Here is a 15372-nt window from a genome sequence, read left to right as displayed (position 1 = left end):
TTAATATAAGTACATGAAGAAAATTATATTAAAAAGTATGCCTGTTAAATTACAATTTATTTGAGGGCAAAAAATTGCTTACCTATTCTCCCAAAATAGCTGACTATGGTGACAATGCCAAACATGTAATAGTATTCAGTAATTATGTGTTAGTGCACAAGTGTTTGGACAATTAATGAGAATTGGCTCTAGTGTATGTACTTAGTTACCACTTTGTTAAAAAAATAAAAGCACCTAAGCATGTAAGGAGAACTCTGGCAAACTGGAGCTCTTAAATCCTGGGGCCTGGATGATTGGCTATCATTCCAGTGTCATATCACGTTTTAAGTTGGGGTGAGTCTAGGTACACTGATAATCAGTGTAAGTTGACTTCTGAGCACTGCTTAATGGTAAAATCAGAAAAAGATGCAGAAATACAGGAAGTGGAAGCAGAACAATGAAAGTAAAATGACAGAAACTGAACATGTTTGTGAAGATAATTTTAGTGTGGCCATTTTTGGCAGCTCTTGTGTCCCACTGGCTTTATTTCTCATTATGGAATTTGCAACGTCTGCCATCATTATTCCAAATCCAACAAGGAATTAAGAAGATGAGCCTAAATAGTACCAAAATGTTCTGACAAAAAAACTAGGCAGTGGCTAGATACCTATTGACTGTTCAAATCTGGAGATTGTTACGCTATTGTGATTAAATGGCACATGAAAAACAAAATAGTGAGGAAATTTTAATGGTAGAAGGAGAAAATACTTTTCAAATTTAAAGCAAAACACCTCTTTAATCAAAATCTTTTCCCAATATATGAACAGCATGGGAATTTAGTGAATTATATAGTCCATAAAATTAATGCAATTTAATTATAATGCTTCCCTTTTGTGTAATGCTTCATCTCATTCTGGCTATTTTCCTAATACACACCTACTAGCTATTTTTGCAAAGGAAAAAGACACTGTGTTTTTGTTCTTTTCACTTATTTGGAATTTCTACCCTTTACTTAGGCAGTTTCATCCATCCCCACCTGTTTACTAATTGTAACAATGAGTGCTTTACTATCTGGAACCTATTTGGGGACACAAAATGAAGAACATCAGTAGAAAACCATATCATTATATATCACAAATTTAGTCTGCAAAAGCTAATTTTCGTTATTTAGGTTAAGCCTCTACCTGTGGCACAGTCATCCCACAAGAGTGCCATTTCATGTCCCAGCTGCTCCTCTTCAGATCCCCCTCCATGCTAATGGCCTGGAAACGCAGAGGAGGATGACCCAAAGCCTGGACCCCTACACACACATGGGAGAACCGAAAGAAGCTTCTGGCTCCTGGCTTTGGATCAGCCCAGCTCAACCTATTGAGGCCATTTGGGGAGTGAACTGGTACATGGAAAACCTTTCTCTCTGTCTCTCCCTCTCTCTGTGTGTAACTCTACTTCTCAAATAAAAAATTATAATTAAAAAAGATTCAGTTTTCAAAATGCATTTCATTTTGCATTTTAGATTTCTTTATGCACAGTCTTACATTTAAGAAAGAAAAAATTTTCACACAGTTTAGCAGTTTTTTTGTTTTGTTTTGTTTTGATTAAGTGATGACTATATAAAAATTGACTCTTTACTGTATATTTTCCTCTGGGAGTTATATATCACTTGTAGATATAAACACTAATATAAAAATAAATCTTATACACCAATATGGTCTAAGCAGATGCCATGATTATTAATTCCTTTATTGAATATTTATATTAATATTTGTGTATATATATATTCACTGCCTATATTACATGACACACTGTCCTAGGAATTGAGTATTTAAGGACTGCTGCAACATAGTAGACAGGCATTTCATAAAGGGAGGAGATGAGACATTTTAAAAAACAAGAATTCAGGGGCCCGGCACCGTGGTACACTAGGTTAATCCTCTGCCCATAGAGCTGGCATTCCATACGGGCACCAGTTCTAGTCCTGGTTGCTCCTCTTCCAGTCCGGCTCTCTGCTGTGGCCAGGGAAGGCAGTGGAGGATGGCCCAAGTGCTTGGGCCCCTGCACCTGCATGGGAGACCAGGAAGAAGCATCTGGTTCCTGGCTTCTGATCATTGCAGCTCTGGCCATTGTGGCCATTTGGAGAGTGAACCAACGGAAGGAAGACCTCTCTCTCTGTCTCTCTTTCTCACTATTTGTAACTGTACCTGTTAAATAAATAAATAAATAAATAAAGTCTTTAAAAAAAGAATTCAGATAGACTACATTAGATACCGTAACATAGCTATGTACAGGGCATAGGATTTTAATAAAGGGGTGAATGATACGATTTCCTGGCCAACAAAAAGGGGCTATTAGGAAGCCTTCCAAGCAAAGTATATATTTTCTTTGCATCAAAAGGAACTGCAGTGAAGAAAAATATGAATGAATGAGGTAGCATTTAAGTATCTGAAATTCTGGACTTTCATTATTCTACTAACAGAAATTAAAGTGAATGGGCTAATGGCAGAAAACATATTGAAAGCTTACTAGCTGCCAATCACCACACTAAGAACTAAAGGATTCCATGTAATCCATTTGTTGCATACTGAACTGTGTCTCACATCCCCTGCCTTAGTTTGCATGTTGAAGCAATATCCTCCAGTGCTCTAGTGCGATTTTATTTGAGATGTTTCAGGGATTCTATAACATTGAAGAAAGGTTATGTGAGGTCACAGCCATCTGCACACCTGGACAAGATGCCTAACCAGAAACCAGCTGCACCAGCACCTTGTTATTGGACTCCCAGCCTCTAAAACTGAAAGAAAATAAATTTCTATTTTTCAGGTCTCCCAGTCTATATAGTATTTTGTTATGACAGCCCTACAAAATTAATGCGCATTTTAGAGTCCTAACAAATGTCTAAACTACAATATGCAGTATGTACTATTTTCACTTCCAATATGAGAAACTTGTGGCTCCAGAAATTTAATATACTTTAATCAGATAGACTCTAATGCAGATAATATGACTTCATAGTTTGTACTTGAGATGGTCATTTTTTTTACCTTCTACTTTAATGATTAAATTCTAATTTTATTATATTGTGAGATGACTTCTGCGGAGAATAGTTTGAGGCTTTTAATTTTGTCAATTTTTCACTGGTAGAGCTTCCATGGAAGGATCTATGAGAACAAATGTTTTAATCATATGAAATCTTCTTTCTATTTCTGGTTTTGTTTACTTTGTTTTGTGTACTTCATAAATTTTGATGACAGGTTTATTTGATGAGCAAATATTCATGTCTGTTAGTTGTTTAATGTGGTATGTAAATATTATCACTAAAGTCATTTTTTTTTCTTTTTTTGCTTTCTGTCACAAATTTGACTTTCTTTGTTAATAATATAATGATTACACTTTTTTAAAAATGCATTTCTTGGCTGGCACCGCGGTTCGCTATGCTAATCCTCCACCTGAGGCACTGGCACCCCGGGTTCTAGTCCTGGTTGGGGTGCCAGATTCTGTCCAGGTTGCCCCTCTTCCAGGCCAGCTCTCTGCTGTGGGCCAGGAGTGCAGTGGAGGATGGCCCAGGTCCTTGGGGCCTGCACCTGCATGGGAGACCAGGAGAAGCACCTGTCTCCTGGCTTCAGATCAGCGCAGTGCACTGGCCGCAGCATGCTGGCAGCAGCGGCCATTGAGCGGTGAACCAATGGCAAAGAAAGACCTTTCTCTGTCTCTCTCTCTCACTATCCACTCTGCCTGGCCAAAAAAAAAAAATGCATTTCTTCATACTTCTTGGCCAATGCTTAATACTTTATATTTTATTATTTTTGTTTTCAAATTTCTAATACATAATAATTAATATGCTTTTGCATTTTCTAAACAATATGTGAAAATTTTCTTTTAAAAGATAAGTTTTTAAAAAGATTTATTTATTTATTTACTTGAATGGCAGAGTACAGAGAAAGAGAGATAGAGAGAATCTTCTATCCACTGGTTCGCTTCTCCCAATGGCTGCAACAGCCAGGTCTGGACCAGACTGAAGCCAGGAACCGGGAACTTCATCCTGGTCTTCTACGTGGGTCGCAGGGGTTCAAACATTTGGACCATGTTCCACTGCCTTCCCAGCCACATTACAGGGAGCTGCATCAGTAGCAAAGTAGCTGAGACTTTAACTGACTCTCTGATGTGGGATGTTGGCAGTGCAAGCACCTGCTTAACCAGCAGCACCATAAAATGGACCTCTTAATAGGTAAGCTCACCATTTATCTTTATTGATTTGACTGCTTTCTTTTGTTTTATTTCTTTGATATAATTTTATATTGGGATTTCTACTTTTAAGGATCGGATTACTTGTTTTAAAATCTTAACCCTATGGCCTACGTTTTCTTGTTTTATATTCTTCTGTTTACTTAATGTTTTGCTTCTGGTCATTGGGAAGATTTATAGCTGTATTGGTGCTGTGGAGATTATCATTAAACCCTTAAGTAATATTTTCCATAAATATTTGATTTAGTAACTTTAAGGATATCTCTGGCTCCCTACTCTAATAGATGATAAAATGAGCCACATTCCACAAAATGCACTTCTCTGATTTGACACAATAACATGATTATCTCTGCATTTTTAAGGTTTATAGCATATTATTTTCTGTAACCGTAATTTGCATAATTGTTTATTCACAAGTCTTTGTATCATTACTACTCCATTCCTCTGTTCATATTTTATGCAGTTTTATTTCATCATAAAACTCTTTTTTCAGAGTTCATATATATTTGAAACTGTCTGACAGACTTCAAACTTTAACATTTCTGGAATACTTTCATTGAGGTTATTATACATATTATAGAATTTAACTTTATATAAGATAATTACTGTTATTTCAGGTGTATAATAATTGTACTTTTTAAAAAAATGTATTTTGGGGCCAGCGTTGTGTCACAGTGGGTTAAAGCCCTGGCCTGAAGCGCCAGCATCCTATATGGCTGCTCCTCTTCCTGTCCAGCTCTCTGCTATGGACTGCACCCATGTGGGAGACCCAGAAGAAGCTCCTGTCTCCTGGCCTAGGATCAGCGCAGCTCTGGCTGTTGCAGTCAATTGGGGAGTGAACCGGCAGAAGGAAGACCTCTCTCGCTGTAACTCCATCTTTCAAATAAAATAAAATAATTTTTAAAGCAATTGTATTTCTTCATACTTGAGGCAAAGAAAAGATCGTAAATATATATGTACACACAAACACACACACATATATACATACCACACTTTCTTTATCCATTTATTTGATAATGGACACCTAGGTTGAGTCCATATTTTGGCTAATGTCAACAGTGCTGCAATTAATATTATGGAGTAGGTATCTTTGATACAATCGGTTCATAGCTTTTGGGTACATACCCAGTAGTGGGTTTGCCGGATAATATGGCAGATCCATTGCTGGATTTATAAGAAATCTCCATAATGTTTTCCACAGTGCTTGCCCTTAATTATATTCATACCACCAATATATAAGAGTTTCCCTTTCTCTACATCCTCGCCAGAATATGTTGCTCTCTGTCTTTTGTATAATAGCCATTCTAACAGGGATGGGATGAAATGTCACTGTGCTTTTGATTTGCATTTCCCTGATGGCTAGTGATAATGAACATTTTTTTTCATGTATTTGTTGGACATTTGTATTTTTTCTTTTGAAAACTGTTCAGGTCCTTCTCCTATTTCATAATTGATTTTTATTTGTTCTGGGGTTTTGAATTGCTAATGTTTTCTGGATATTAAAACTTTGTCATAAGAGTGGCTTGCAAATATTTTCTCCCATTCTGTTGGATGTCTCTTCACTCAATTGATTGTTTCCTTTGTGTGCAAAACTTCTGAGTTTGATGTAATACCATTTGTCTAGTTTTACTTTTGTTGTCTGCACTTTGGGAGTCTTTTCCAAGAAGTCATCACCAACACCAATGCCTTGAAATGTTTCCCTACATTATCTTTTCTTTTTTTTTTTTTTTTTTTTTTGACAGGCAGAGTTAGACAGTGAGAGAGAGACAGAGAGAAAGGTCTTCTTTTGGTTGGTTCACCCCCCAAATGGCCGCTAGGGCCAGCACTGCGCGGATCCGAAGCCTGGAGCCAGGTACTTCTTCCCAGTGTCCCATGCGGGTACAGGGACCCAAACACTTTAGGCCATCCTCTACTGCCCTCCCGGACCAGAGAGCTGGACTGGAAGAGGAGCAACCGTGACTAGTACCCTGGGTGCCGGTGCTACAGGTGGAGGATTTTGTACATACGTGATTGTGTCATTTAGGAATAAAGAGATTATTAGGTCCATCTTTCCAATTTCTATTATGTATTTTTTTATTTTTACTTAATTTTACTAGATAGATTTCCTAGGAAATAAACCATTATATACAAGCTTTGCTTTCAGTCTCAAGGGGACAAAAATCAGTGTTCTATCATTTCATGTTTTACATACACTACCTTTGCCTGGTTTTGTTTTCAGGATGACACTGGCCTGACAGAATGTGTTGAGAAATGTTCTAATTCTTCCCTGAGTTTGAAGAAAATCAGCATTGTTATAAGTGAGAGAATTTTCTAATGAAACAATCTAACAGTAATGAATGCATTGTAGAAAGATGTTTAATTATGAATGGAATTACATTAATTGATACAAATGTATTAAGATTTTATATTTTTCCTGAACTAATTTGGTAGTCTATATCTTCCAAATTCATGGTCTATTTCATATCAGTTATAAAGTTTTTGTCATAAAATTGTTCATAATATTGCTTTATTATCCTTTACTATCTCTAGCATCTATGGTAATATTCTTTCTTTGTTTCCTGGTAAATTGACATTTGTTTTGTTTTATTCTTTTTTAATGACTAATCTAGCCAGGAGTTTATTAATTTTGTTGATCTTTTCAATAGGCCAGGTTCCTTTTTCATTGATTTTCTCTAGTGTTTTTCATTTTCCATTCTATCAATTTCTGCTCATAGTTTTATTTTTTGTTGCCTTTGCATATTTAGCATTTAATTTGTTCCTTTTAAGTTAGCATTGCAGTTGAAGATATTAATGTTCAATTTTTCCTTTATTCTAACAAAGATTTTTTAAACTACAAATTTCCTTTTCCTTTGACTTTTCATTGTATATTGTAATTATGTTATTTTAAAATTTATAGTCAAAGCATTTCCTAATATTCTTTATGATTTTTTCATAAAGCATTTAGGATTTGTAGTGCACTACAAAAATGTATATTTTATTTTGTACTATTGATTTCTAATACAATTTTATTATGTGTGGAATCATATTCTCTATGGCTAACTTTGCTAAGACTTGTTTTATGTATTATTTATTTATTTATTTATTTTTTGATAAACAGAGTTAGACAGTGAGAGAGAGAGAGAGAGAGAGACAGAGAGAAAGGTCTTCCTTCCGTTGGTTCACCCCCCAAATGGCTGCTACGGCTGGCGTGCTGCACCGATCCGAAGCCAGGAGCCAGGTGCTTCTCCTGGTCTCCCATGCGGGTGCAGGGCCCAAGGACCTGAACTGTCCTCCACTGCACTCGCGGCCAACAGCAGAGAGCTGGACTGGAAGAGGAGCAACCAGGACAAAATCTGGCACCCCAACTAGGACTAGAACCCGGGGTGCCAGCCCCACAGGCGGAAGATTAGCTTAGTGAGCTGCGGCGCCGGCCACTAAGACTTGTTTTATAACCTATCATATCTTGGTGAATGATCCATATAAACCCGAGCACAATGTGCATCCTGTAATTTTTGAAAGGACTTTTCTATAAATTGTATGTAGGTCAAGCTGGTTGTAGTAGTTACCCAATCTTCTACATCCTTACTTAGTTTCTTTGCACTTGTTTTCTGAATTAATCACAGGTGATGTTAATGTGTTCAAATAGTTTCGTGAATTTGTATATTTGTCTTTTCAGCCTTGCTGATTTTTGTCTAATATGTTCTTAAGTATTTGGAGGTACATAATATTTCATATTCTCTCTTGCTATGAAATTAACATTTTAAAAAAGAAATTAACATTTAAAAAAGAAATTAACATTTTTATAATTACTAAATAATCCTCCTTTTCCTGGTAATCTTCTTTATTCAGAAATTTCATTTTTTAGATCAATTAAGCCATTTCTTTCTGATGCATAGAGTTAGGTCTTACTGTTTCATCCAGGTTGACTTGATTGGTCTTTAAGTTGGTTGTTTGGCCCACTTATACTTAATGACTTACAAGGTATGTAGCAATGTAGTGTGGTTTAAGTGTGACATTCTCCATGTGGTCTTAGTTTCCCTGTTTCTCTTTTCTTGTGCCTTTTCACTTAAATATTCCTGGCATCTATTTTAGGTCAGTTTATTTTTATTAAGCTTGGTTTATTATTTATTCTATACATCTGCTGTAATTTTTCATTGCTGCTCTGGGGGTTCCAATTTTCTCCTTTATTTCTTCCTAATATAACTTCAGATATTATTATTATGCAACATCATTTATAATATAAAAATTTTATAAAAATAAATTTCTGATATCCCATTTCTACCCTTTGTGCTTTTTTCATAGATTTTAATTATACTTCTATATGGTCTTAAATAACCACAGAAGTGTGTGTGTAAGATTCACCTATACTTTAAAAACTTAAAAAACCAGATAAAACATCTTTTTATATGACCATGTATGAGCACATAATTGCCATTTCTATCATATTGAATTCTTTTAAGATAATACCAATTTCTGTCTTGCATCATTTTCCTTTTTCTTAAAGAATATCCTTTAACATTTCTTGAATGTGAATCTTTCATAATTAAATTCTGTCAGCTTTTGTTTGTCCAGAAGTTCCTATTTCATCTTGTTATTAAAAATATCTTAATGAATGTAGAATTCTAGGCCAATAGTTTATTCCTTTTAGACTCCACAGATGCTGTTCTATTTTCTTTTGGCTTGTATAATTTCTGAAAGAAGTCTTTTATTATCTCATCATTGTTTCTCTGATTGTTATTGTCCCTTGGGATTCTTTTAAGATGTTTTCATTATCTTGAATTTTCAGGAATTTGATTATGATTTCTCTTGAGTTTTTTATTTTCCTTGAAGGATTGTCAAGCCGTTTGTATTATTGTTGGGTTTGAGGGAGGACAGGAGGAAGGGAGGGTGTAAGGAAAGGAAGTATTATATTCTTGTATCTATAAACTACATTTATTCTGTTCTCTTTGTATTAAAATAACATTAACATGAAAATTGTGTTGTAGTAATTATCAGGCTTCTGCTATGACCATGAGAATATAATTTATTAATAATTCCTTTAAAATTTTTAAAAGTAGTAGAATAATTTTTTTAAAAAAACATCAGACAAAATGGTAGGCTAAAACAACAAGAAATATCATTTTGGAAAAGTTTTGCCTATGTGTCTTCCAATAGATTTCCTTTCCATATTCTCCTTTTAAGACTCCCATTACGGGGCCGGCGCTGTGGCTTGCTTGGTTAATCCTCCTCCTGGAGCGCCGGCATCCCATATGGGCGCCGAGGTCTAGTCCTGGTTGCTCCTCTTCAGTCCAGCTCTCTGCTGTGGCCCAGGAAGGCCATGCAGGATAGCCCAGGTGCTTGGGCCCCTGCACCCACATGGGAGACCAGGAAGAAGCACCTGGCTTCTGGTTTCAGAATGGCGCAGCGCCTGCCGTAGTGGCCATTTGGAAGGTGAACCAACGGCAGGAAGACCTTTCTCTCTGTCTCTCTCTCTCTCTCTCTCTCTCTCTCACTGTCGAACTGTATCTGTCAAATAAATAAATTAAAAAAAAAATTAAAAAAGGAAAAAAAAAAGACTCCAATTACATTATTCACATTAGATGGATTGTGACCAGCTTGTTGATCATTAGCACTATTATAATTTTTAAAACTATTTTAAATAGTTTTTAAATAATAAGTACCCCTTTTATATCCTTTCTCATTTTGTGCACATAGTTGAAAGATTTTTACCATTGTGGTCTCTAATTGTAGTATTCTGTGTGTGTGTGTGTGTGTGTGTGTACTATGATTTATTTACCTCTGGGTTGGTTCCCTGACTTTTAAAAAACATTTACTTACTTATTTGAAAGGTAGCTTTACAGAAAAAGACAGAAGAATGGAGGGAGAGAGAAAGACAGAGAATCTTCCATCATCTGGTTCACTCACCAAATGGTCATAACAGCTAGGACTAGGCTGGGCTGGAACCAGGAGCCAGCAGCTACTTGCAAGTCTCCCATGTGAATAGATGGGCCAAAGTCCTGTGGCTACCTTATGCTGTCTTTCCAGGCATATTAGCAGTAAGCTGGATCAGTAGTGGAGAAGCTGGGACATGAATTGGTGCACAAATGCAATATCAATGTTGTAGGCATTGGCGTAATCCAGTATGCCATGATGCAGGTCCCATTTCTCTGATCTTTGATATGTTTATTTTATGTCAGGACAAATGAGAGGCTTTGTGTTTACACCAGATAGGTCAGTGCACATAACAAATGAAAAAAGCTAAACTACATATATAAAAGTTTTAAGAAATGTAACTTACTTTACATTTAACATTGATTAGTAGACACATTGAGAAACTGAAGGTACTTGCTCTCCTTGATTTTGAGACATTTTCTTAACAAGTTTAAAGCCCTACTTCCAAGTGAATGATGTGTTTGTGAGGGCGTTTGTATGGGAAATGGTAGATAAAATTACTTCTGCTATATCAAGAAAGATGTTAATACAATTGTTCTTTAAGGCTTTGTGCTTCTTTTTTATGTGCTTCTTATTTGTAGCATTATCATAGGTTGAGAAACCATTCTGGTATGTTCTTTTAAGAAATGACAACATTGTAGTACCTGTTGTATACTGTAATTTTTCACCTCTTGAGCATTTATTAATCATCCACAGGAGGACTGAACTCCCTGTAGCCTTAACACTTGGGCTCTCTCAAAAGAACTTCATATGAGTCATGGGTCATTTAGCTGTCAGAGTCTCTGGACTATTTATTATATATATCTATATGCCCTGTCATGAGATGTGTTATGGTCTATACGTTACTCACGTATGAAGGCCTTGATTCTTTGTTATCTTAGGTAGGCTGTAGTCAGTCATTTTGGTGACCCTATGTCACATACAGTGATTCACAAATCACCTACATTTTGTAGATTGAGTTAGAGAAGCATGTAATCTATTCCACCTAGATATTTGCTCCCAAGAGAAAGTCAATACTCTCTAATGTCAATATCTCTTGATAGAGATTTTATTAATCATTTTGTTGGATTAAAAAAAAAACAGAGTCCATAGACTATCCATTATGACAAGACTACCAATGTATACTCAAAAAGTACTAATGGCACTGGAAAATAACTGGGGAAGAGGCAACAAAGTGGAGAGAGTTTTGGTTTTAGTGTTTAAGCTTCCTTCCATCTGTTTTTACATTTTTTTTTACCCAGAAGCCTTTTATTTAAGGTAGTCACACTTCATGCATTTCAAAAATACAAATTTAGGAATATAGTGATTCTTTTTTTTAATTAATTAATTTATTTATTTATTTTGACAGGCAGAGTAGACAGTGAGAGAGAGACAGACAGAGAGAAAGGTCTTCCTTTTCCGTTGGTTCACCCCCTCAATGGCCGCTGCGGCCAGTGCGCTGCAGCTGGTGCACTGCTCCAATCCAAAGCCAGGAGCCAGGTGCTTCTCCTGGTCTCCCATGTGGGTGTAGGGCCCAAGGACTTGGGCCATCCTCCACTGCACTCCCAGGACACAGCAAAGAGCTGAACAGGAAGAGGAACAACCGGGACAGAATCTGGCGCCCCATCCAGGACTAGAACCTAGGGTGCTGGCGCCGCAGGCAGAGGATTAGCCTATTGAGCCACGGCGCTGGCCCGGAATATAGTGATTCTTTCCACCCTACTCGCCCTCCCACCCCCACTCCCGTGTTTCTCCCTCCTCTCTCTTTTATTCCCATTATTATTTTTTACTGATATATTTTTATTAAGTTTATATCATGAGATTATAATATACTAAATAAAGAGTTCAACAAATATTATGAAAAAAAAAAAGTTCCTTAATGGTGGAGATAAGAGCTGTTCAAACTCTTTTCATCTCAAAATGTCAGTTTCAGGGGCCAGTGCCTGCAGCGCAGCCATCCTGCCTGGGCTCTGGTTTGAGTCCCAACTGCTCCACTTCTGATCCAACTCTTTGCTTTGGCCTGGGAAAATACTAGAAAATGGTTAAAATCCTTGGGCCCCTATACCCCCATGGGAGACCTGGAAGAGATTCTTGGCTCCTGACTTCAGAACAGTTCACTTCCAGCTGTTGTGGCCACCTGGGGGGGTGAACCAGCAGATGGAATATCGATCTCTCTCTCTCTCTTTCTGCCTTTCTGTAGCTGTCTTTCAAATAAATAAATCATTTTTTTAAAAAGTGTCAATTTCACTTCTATAGATTACCTTTAAGGTATTCTATTAGTTAACACAGATCAGGGAGAACATATGGTATTTGTACTCTCGGGACTGGCTTATTTCACTAAATATAATGTTTCCCAGTGGCACTCATTTTGTTGCAAACAACAAGATTTCATTTTTCACTGCAGTATAATATTCTCATGATTTATGGGTGTACAAAATGTGGGTCTACATATCCCATAATTTCTTTATCCAGTCTTCAGCTGATGGACATCTGAGTTAATTCCATATCTTAGCTATTGTGAAATAAGCTGCAGTAACATGGGGCTACAGATCACTCTTTCATATGCTGATTTCATTTCCCATGGTTAATTCCCAGGAATGGAATGGCTGGGTCATATGGTAGGTCTATATTCAGATTTCTAATGTATCTCCATACTGTCTTCCATAAATCATAGACCAGTTTGCACTCCCACAACAGTGGATTAGGGTACATTTTCCCCTATATACCCTCACCATCACTTGTTGCATCGTGATTTCTATATTAAAGTAATTCTAACAGTGATGAGGTGAAACCTCATCATGGTTTTTATTTGCATTTTCCTGATGGCTAGTTATTCTGAGCAATTGTTCATGTGTCTGTTAGCCATTTGGATTTTCTCTTTTGAAAAATGTGTGTTTAAATCCTTTACCCATTTCTTAATTGGGTTCTTTGTTTTGTGTTGTGGAGTTTCTTGAGCTCTTTATATATTCTGGATATTAATTCTCTATCAGTTTCATAGTTTAGAAATAATTTATACCATTCTGTCAGTTGGCCCTTTGCTGAGTGTTTCTTTTGCAGTGCAGGAGCTTCTCAGATTGACGTAATCCCATTTGTCAATTTTAGCTTTGATTGCCTGTTCTTCTAGGCTCTTTTCCAAGAACTCTTTTCCTATGCCAATATCTTCCATGATTTCCCCAGTGTTCCCTATAATTTTATGGTAGTGGGTCATAGATTTAGGTCTTTGATCCATTTTGTGTGGATTTTCATGTAAGGTGTAAGCTAGGGGCCTAATGTCATACTTCTACATGTGGAGATTTTGTTTTCTCAGCAGCATTTGTCGAAGAGCCTTTCTTTACTCCAGGGATTGATTTTAGCTCCTTTTTAAAAGTTGGATGTAGACATGTGGATTGATTTTTTGTCATTTCTATGCTGTTCCATTGGTCTATCCATCTGTTATTGTGCCAGTACCAAGCTGTTTGGTTATAACTGTCCTGTAATATGTGTTGAAATCAAGTATTGTGATGCCTATGGCTTTGTTTTTGTTGTATGAAAGTGTTTCAGCGGGCTGGCATGGTGGCTCACTTGGTTAACCCTCCGCCTGCGGTGAAGCCATCCCCTATGGGTGCTAGGTTCTAGTCCCGGTTGCTCCAAATCCAGTCCAGCTCTCTGCTGTGGTCCAGGAAGTCAGTGGAGGATGGCCCAAGTGCTTGGGCTCCTGCACCCACGTGGGAGACCAGGAGAAAGCACCTGACTCCGTGGCGGCCATTTGGAGAGTGAACCAATGCAAGGAAGACCTTTCTCTCTGTCTCTCTCTCTCACTGTCTAACTCTGTCAAATAAAAAAAAGAGTGTTTTAGTATTCAGAGTATCCTGTGTTTCCATATGAATTTCAGCATTGCTTTTTCTAAATCTAAGAAGAATGTCCTTGGTATTTTGATTGGTATCACATTGTACCTGTAAATTGCTTTTGGTAGTATGGACATTATGATGATATTGATTCTTCCAATCCATGAACATGGAAGATTTTTCCATTTTTCATATCTTCTTCTACTTCATTCTTTAATGCTTTGTAATTCTCATTGTAGAGATCTTTGATGTCCTTGGTTAAGTTTATTTCAAGATATTTATTTTTTTTGGCAGCTGTTGTGAATGGGATTGATCATAGAAGTTCTTTCTCAGCTGAGCATTGTCTGTGTATAAAAAAGCTATTGGTTTTGGTGTGTTAATTTTATATCATGCCACTTTACCAAACTCTTTTATGAGTTCCAATAGTCTATTAATGGAGTCTTTTGGATCCCCTATATATAGAATCATGTCATTTGCAAGTAGGGATAGTTTGACTTCCTCTTTCCCAATTTGTATCCTTTTGATTTCTTTTTCATGCCTAGTGGCTCTGGCTAAAACTTCTAGGACTATGTTTAATAGCAATGGTAAGAGTGGGCATCCTTGTTTTGTTCCTGATCTTAGGGGGAATATGTCCAGCCTTTCCCCATTCAACAGGATACTGCCAATGGATTTGTTGTATATTATGTTGATTGTGTTGAGGAATGTTCCTTCCATACCCACGTGCTTAAGGTTTTCATCATGATTACATGCTGTATTTTATCAAATGTTTCCCCTGCTCAGTTGGTTAATGTGACTTATCACATTTATTGATTTATGAATGGTAAACCATCCCTGCATACCGGGATAAATCCCATTTGGTCTGGGTGAATGATCTTTCTGATGTGTTGTTGGAGTTGAGTGGCGAGTATTTTGTTGAAGATTTTTGTGTCTGTCTTCATCAGGGAAATTGGTCTGTTGTTCTCTTTCTCTGCTGTATCTTTTTCAGTTTTAGGAATTAAGGTAATACTAGCTTCATGAACTTTGGGAAGATTCCATCCCTTTAAATTCTTTTAAATAGCTTGAGAAGCACTGGGGTTAGTTCTTCGTTAAATGTCTGATAGAATTCAGCAGTGAAGCCATCTGGTTTGAGCATTTCTTTGGTGGGAAGGTCTTTATTACTGATTCAATTTCTGTTTTGGTTATTGGTCTATTTAGGGTTTCTTTCTCTTCATGGCTCAATTTAGGTAGGCTGTATGTGTCCATGAATCTATCCATTTCTTCTAGGTATCTCAATTTGTTGGCACACAATTCTTTGTAGTGATTTCTGATGATTCTTTTTATTTCTGTGATACCTGTTGTTATATTTCTTTTTCCATCTCTATTGGGTCTTCTTATCTTCATTTTTTTTTTGGTTAGTTGGGTCTATTGCTAGTCAATTTTTTAATATTTTTACAAAAAAAGA

Source organism: Oryctolagus cuniculus, chromosome 5, assembly GCF_051225735.1.
Source record: "Oryctolagus cuniculus isolate XC-2025 breed Fujian yellow rabbit chromosome 5, ASM5122573v1, whole genome shotgun sequence".
Taxonomy (NCBI): domain Eukaryota; kingdom Metazoa; phylum Chordata; class Mammalia; order Lagomorpha; family Leporidae; genus Oryctolagus; species Oryctolagus cuniculus.
This window is presented reverse-complemented; position numbering follows the sequence as displayed.